This window comes from Gasterosteus aculeatus, chromosome 17, assembly GCF_964276395.1.
Source record: "Gasterosteus aculeatus chromosome 17, fGasAcu3.hap1.1, whole genome shotgun sequence".
In the NCBI taxonomy this organism is placed as follows: Eukaryota; Metazoa; Chordata; class Actinopteri; order Perciformes; family Gasterosteidae; genus Gasterosteus; species Gasterosteus aculeatus.
Window position 1 is genome coordinate 12929539 of NC_135705.1, and position 7416 is coordinate 12936954.

A 7416-nucleotide genomic window follows, 5' to 3' on the forward strand; every position below is an offset into this window, starting at 1 on the left:
TTTCAGCCTTCTCTCGGCCTGCAAACGCCTTAATAGTCATGAATGCACCAAAACTTAGTTTGAACAAAAATGGTTTGTAAACTATTCACAAACCATGATACCATCATAAAAAAGATAAATGTACTTTCCTGAGGTGCTAGTTTAAGGAAAACACTGTTAACCAATGCATTCTTGTGTTCTGTGTGTTTTCAGCTTTCTCTCGCCCTGAAAACGCCTTAATAGTCACGAATGCACCAAAACTTAGTTTGAACAAAAAAGATTGGAAAACTATTCACAAACCATGATACCATCATAAAACAGATGAATGTAATTTCCTGAGGTGCTGGTTTTAGGAAAACACTGTTAAACAATGCATTCTTGTGTTCTGTGCGTTTTCAGCTTTCTCTCGGCCTGAAAACGCCTTAATAGTCACGAATGCACCAAAACTTAGTTTGAACAAAAAAGATTGGAAAACTATTCACAAACCATGATACCATCATAAAACAGATACATTTACTTTCCTGATGTGCTAGTTTTAGGAAAACACTGTTAACCAATGCGTTCTTGTGTTCTGTGCGTTTTCAGCGTTCTCTCGGCCTGCAAACGCCTTAATAGTCATGAATGCACCAAAACTTAGTTTGAACAAAAAAGGTTGGAAAACTATTAACAAACCATGTGACCATCATAAAAAAGATAAATGTTTTTTAATGAGGTGCTGGTTTTAGGAAAACACTGTTAACCAATGCATTCTTGTGTTCTGTGCGTTTTCAGCTTTCTCTCGGCCTGAAAACGCCATAACAGTCACGAATGCACCAAAACGTAGTTTGAACAAAAAAGATTGGAAAACTATTCACAAACCGTGATACCATCATAAAACAGATACATTTACTTTCCTGAGGTGCTGGTTTTAGGAAAACACTGTTAAACAATGCATTCTTGTGTTCTGTGCGTTTTCAGCCTTCTCTCGGCCTGAAAACGCCTTAACAGTCACGAATGCACCAAAACTTAGTTTGAACAAAAATGGTTGGTAAACTATTCACAAACCATGATACCATCATAAAACAGATAAATTTACTTTCCTGATGTGCTAGTTTTAGGTAAACACTGTTAACCAATGCATTCTTGTGTTCTGTGCGTTTTCAGCTTTCTCTCGGCCTGAAAACGCCTCAATAGTCACGAATGCACCAAAACTTAGTTTGAACAAAAAAGATTGGAAAACTATTCACAAACCATGATACCATCATGAAAAGGATAAATGTACTTTCCTGAGGTGCTTGTTTTAGGAAAACACTGTTAACCAATGCATTCTTGTGTTCTGTGCGTTTTCAGCTTTCTCTCGGCCTGAAAACGCCTTAATAGTCACGAATGCACCAAAACTTAGTTTGAACAAAAAAGATTGGAAAACTATTCACAAACCATGATACCATCATAAAACAGATAAATGTACTTTCCTGAGGTGCTGGTTTTAGGAAAACACTGTTAAACAATGCATTCTTGTGTTCTGTGCGTTTTCAGCGTTCTCTCGGCCTGCAAACGCCTTAATAGTCAAGAAAGCACCAAAACTTAGTTTGAACAAAAAAGGTTGGAAAACTATTAATAAACCATGATACCATCAAAAAACAGATACATTTACTTTCCTGATGTGCTAGTTTTAGGTAAACACTGTTAACCAATGCATTCTTGTGTTCTGTGCGTTTTCAGCGTTCTCTCGGCCTGAAAACGCCTTAATAGTCATGAATGCACCAAAACTTAGTTTGAACAAAAATGGTTTGTAAACTATTCACAAACCATGATACCATCATAAAACAGATGAATGTACTTTCCTGAGGTGCTGGTTTTAGGAAAACACTGTTAACCAATGCATTCTTGTGTTCTGTGCGTTTTCAGCGTTCTCTCGGCCTGAAAACGCCTTAACAGTCACGAATGCACCAAAACTTAGTTTGAACAAAAAAGATTGGAAAACTATTCACAAACCATGATACCATCATGAAAAGGATAAATGTACTTTCCTGAGGTGCTGGTTTTAGGAAAACACTGTTAACCAATGCATTCTTGTGTTCTGTGCGTTTTCAGCTTTCTCTCGGCCTGAAAACGCCTTAATAGTCACGAATGCACCAAAACTTAGTTTGAACAAAAAAGATTGGAAAACTATTCACAAACCATGATACCATCATAAAACAGATAAATGTACTTTCCTGAGGTGCTGGTTTTAGGAAAACACTGTTAAACAATGCATTCTTGTGTTCTGTGCGTTTTCAGCTTTCTCTCGGCCTGAAAACGCCTCAATAGTCACGAATGCACCAAAACTTAGTTTGAACAAAAAAGATTGGAAAACTATTCACAGACCATGATACCATCATGAAAAGGATAAATGTACTTTCCTGAGGTGCTGGTTTTAGGAAAACACTGTTAACCAATGCATTCTTGTGTTCTGTGCGTTTTCAGCTTTCTCTCGGCCTGAAAACGCCTTAATAGTCACGAATGCACCAAAACTTAGTTTGAACAAAAAAGATTGGAAAACTATTCACAAACCATGATACCATCATGAAAAGGATAAATGTACTTTCCTGAGGTGCTGGTTTTAGGAAAACACTGTTAAACAATGCATTCTTGTGTTCTGTGCGTTTTCAGCTTTCTCTCGGCCTGAAAACGCCTTAATAGTCAAGAAAGCACCAAAACTTAGTTTGAACAAAAAAGATTGGAAAACTATTAATAAACCATGATACTATCATAAAACAGAACAAAAAAGATTGGAAAACTATTCACAAACCATGATACCATCATAAAACAGATGAATGTAATTTCCTGAGGTGCTGGTTTTAGGAAAACACTGTTAAACAATGCATTCTTGTGTTCTGTGCGTTTTCAGCGTTCTCTCGGCCTGCAAACGCCTTAACAGATATGAATGCACCAAAACTTAATTTGAACAAAAATGGTTGGAAAACTATTCACAAACCATGATACCATCATAAAACAGATAAATGTACTTTCCTGAGGTGCTGGTTTTAGGAAAACACTGTTAAACAATGCATTCTTGTGTTCTGTGCGTTTTCAGCCTTCTCTCGGCCTGCAAACGCCTTAACAGATATGAATGCACCAAAACTTAATTTGAACAAAAATAGTTGGTAAACTATTCACAAACCATGATACCATCATAAAACAGATAAATTTACTTTCCTGATGTGCTAGTTTTAGGTAAACACTGTTAACCAATGCGTTCTTGTGTTCTGTGCGTTTTCAGCGTTCTCTCGGCCTGCAAACGCCTTAATAGTCATGAATGCACCAAAACTTAGTTTGAACAAAAAAGGTTGGAAAACTATTAACAAACCATGTGACCATCATAAAAAAGATAAATGTTTTTTAATGAGGTGCTGGTTTTAGGAAAACACTGTTAACCAATGCATTCTTGTGTTCTGTGCGTTTTCAGCTTTCTCTCGGCCTGAAAACGCCATAACAGTCACGAATGCACCAAAACGTAGTTTGAACAAAAAAGATTGGAAAACTATTCACAAACCGTGATACCATCATAAAACAGATACATTTACTTTCCTGAGGTGCTGGTTTTAGGAAAACACTGTTAAACAATGCATTCTTGTGTTCTGTGCGTTTTCAGCCTTCTCTCGGCCTGAAAACGCCTTAACAGTCACGAATGCACCAAAACTTAGTTTGAACAAAAATGGTTGGTAAACTATTCACAAACCATGATACCATCATAAAACAGATAAATTTACTTTCCTGATGTGCTAGTTTTAGGTAAACACTGTTAACCAATGCATTCTTGTGTTCTGTGCGTTTTCAGCTTTCTCTCGGCCTGAAAACGCCTCAATAGTCACGAATGCACCAAAACTTAGTTTGAACAAAAAAGATTGGAAAACTATTCACAAACCATGATACCATCATGAAAAGGATAAATGTACTTTCCTGAGGTGCTGGTTTTAGGAAAACACTGTTAACCAATGCATTCTTGTGTTCTGTGCGTTTTCAGCTTTCTCTCGGCCTGAAAACGCCTTAATAGTCACGAATGCACCAAAACTTAGTTTGAACAAAAATGGTTGGTAAACTATTCACAAACCATGATACCATCATGAAAAGGATAAATGTACTTTCCTGAGGTTCTAGTTTTAGGTAAACACTGTTAACCAATGCATTCTTGTGTTCTGTGCGTTTTCAGCGTTCTCTCGGCCTGAAAACGCCTTAATAGTCATGAATGCACCAAAACTTAGTTTGAACAAAAATGGTTTGTAAACTATTCACAAACCATGATACCATCATAAAACAGATAAATGTACTTTCCTGAGGTGCTGGTTTTAGGAAAACACTGTTAACCAATGCATTCTTGTGTTCTGTGCGTTTTCAGCGTTCTCTCGGCCTGAAAACGCCTTAACAGTCACGAATGCACCAAAACTTAGTTTGAACAAAAAAGATTGGAAAACTATTCACAAACCATGATACCATCATGAAAAGGATAAATGTACTTTCCTGAGGTGCTGGTTTTAGGAAAACACTGTTAACCAATGCATTCTTGTGTTCCGTGCGTTTTCAGCTTTCTCTCGACCTGCAAACGCCTTAACAGTCAAGAATGCACCAAAACTTAGTTTGAACAAAAAAGATTGGAAAACTATTCACAAACCATGATACCATCATGAAAAGGATAAATGTACTTTCCTGAGGTGCTGGTTTTAGGAAAACACTGTTAACCAATGCATTCTTGTGTTCTGTGCGTTTTCAGCGTTCTCTCGGCCTGCAAACGCCTTAATAGTCATGAATGCACCAAAACTTAGTTTGAACAAAAATGGTTTGTAAACTATTCACAAACCATGATACCATCATAAAAAAGATAAATGTACTTTCCTGAGGTGCTAGTTTAAGGAAAACACTGTTAAACAATGCATTCTTGTGTTCTGTGCGTTTTCAGCTTTCTCTCGGCCTGAAAACGCCTTAATAGTCACGAATGCACCAAAACTTAGTTTGAACAAAAAAGATTGGAAAACTATTCACAAACCTTGATACCATCATAAAACAGATACATTTACTTTCCTGATGTGCTAGTTTTAGGAAAACACTGTTAACCAATGCGTTCTTGTGTTCTGTGCGTTTTCAGCGTTCTCTCGGCCTGCAAACGCCTTAATAGTCATGAATGCACCAAAACTTAGTTTGAACAAAAAAGGTTGGAAAACTATTAACAAACCATGTGACCATCATAAAAAAGATAAATGTTTTTTAATGAGGTGCTGGTTTTAGGAAAACACTGTTAACCAATGCATTCTTGTGTTCTGTGCGTTTTCAGCTTTCTCTCGGCCTGAAAACGCCATAACAGTCACGAATGCACCAAAACGTAGTTTGAACAAAAAAGATTGGAAAACTATTCACAAACCATGATACCATCATAAAACAGATACATTTACTTTCCTGAGGTGCTGGTTTTAGGAAAACACTGTTAAACAATGCATTCTTGTGTTCTGTGCGTTTTCAGCCTTCTCTCGGCCTGAAAACGCCTTAATAGTCATGAATGCACCAAAACTTAGTTTGAACAAAAATGGTTTGTAAACTATTCACAAACCATGATACCATCATAAAACAGATAAATGTACTTTCCTGAGGTGCTGGTTTTAGGAAAACACTGTTAACCAATGCATTCTTGTGTTCTGTGCGTTTTCAGCGTTCTCTCGGCCTGAAAACGCCTTAACAGTCACGAATGCACCAAAACTTAGTTTGAACAAAAAAGATTGGAAAACTATTCACAAACCATGATACCATCATGAAAAGGATAAATGTACTTTCCTGAGGTGCTGGTTTTAGGAAAACACTGTTAACCAATGCATTCTTGTGTTCCGTGCGTTTTCAGCTTTCTCTCGACCTGCAAACGCCTTAACAGTCAAGAATGCACCAAAACTTAGTTTGAACAAAAAAGATTGGAAAACTATTCACAAACCATGATACCATCATGAAAAGGATAAATGTACTTTCCTGAGGTGCTGGTTTTAGGAAAACACTGTTAACCAATGCATTCTTGTGTTCTGTGCGTTTTCAGCGTTCTCTCGGCCTGCAAACGCCTTAATAGTCATGAATGCACCAAAACTTAGTTTGAACAAAAATGGTTTGTAAACTATTCACAAACCATGATACCATCATAAAAAAGATAAATGTACTTTCCTGAGGTGCTAGTTTAAGGAAAACACTGTTAAACAATGCATTCTTGTGTTCTGTGCGTTTTCAGCTTTCTCTCGGCCTGAAAACGCCTTAATAGTCACGAATGCACCAAAACTTAGTTTGAACAAAAAAGATTGGAAAACTATTCACAAACCTTGATACCATCATAAAACAGATACATTTACTTTCCTGATGTGCTAGTTTTAGGAAAACACTGTTAACCAATGCGTTCTTGTGTTCTGTGCGTTTTCAGCGTTCTCTCGGCCTGCAAACGCCTTAATAGTCATGAATGCACCAAAACTTAGTTTGAACAAAAAAGGTTGGAAAACTATTAACAAACCATGTGACCATCATAAAAAAGATAAATGTTTTTTAATGAGGTGCTGGTTTTAGGAAAACACTGTTAACCAATGCATTCTTGTGTTCTGTGCGTTTTCAGCTTTCTCTCGGCCTGAAAACGCCATAACAGTCACGAATGCACCAAAACGTAGTTTGAACAAAAAAGATTGGAAAACTATTCACAAACCATGATACCATCATAAAACAGATACATTTACTTTCCTGAGGTGCTGGTTTTAGGAAAACACTGTTAAACAATGCATTCTTGTGTTCTGTGCGTTTTCAGCCTTCTCTCGGCCTGAAAACGCCTTAACAGTCACGAATGCACCAAAACTTAGTTTGAACAAAAAAGATTGGAAAACTATTCACAAACCATGATACCATCATGAAAAGGATAAATGTACTTTCCTGAGGTAGTGGTTTTAGGAAAACACTTTTAACCAATGCATTCTTGTGTTCCGTGCGTTTTCAGCTTTCTCTCGACCTGCAAACGCCTTAACAGTCAAGAATGCACCAAAACTTAGTTTGAACAAAAAAGATTGGAAAACTATTCACAAACCATGATACCATCATGAAAAGGATAAATGTACTTTCCTGAGGTGCTGGTTTTAGGAAAACACTGTTAACCAATGCATTCTTGTGTTCTGTGCGTTTTCAGCGTTCTCTCGGCCTGCAAACGCCTTAATAGTCATGAATGCACCAAAACTTAGTTTGAACAAAAATGGTTTGTAAACTATTCACAAACCATGATACCATCATAAAAAAGATAAATGTACTTTCCTGAGGTGCTAGTTTAAGGAAAACACTGTTAACCAATGCATTCTTGTGTTCTGTGTGTTTTCAGCTTTCTCTCGCCCTGAAAACGCCTTAATAGTCACGAATGCACCAAAACTTAGTTTGAACAAAAAAGATTGGAAAACTATTCACAAACCATGATACCATCATAAA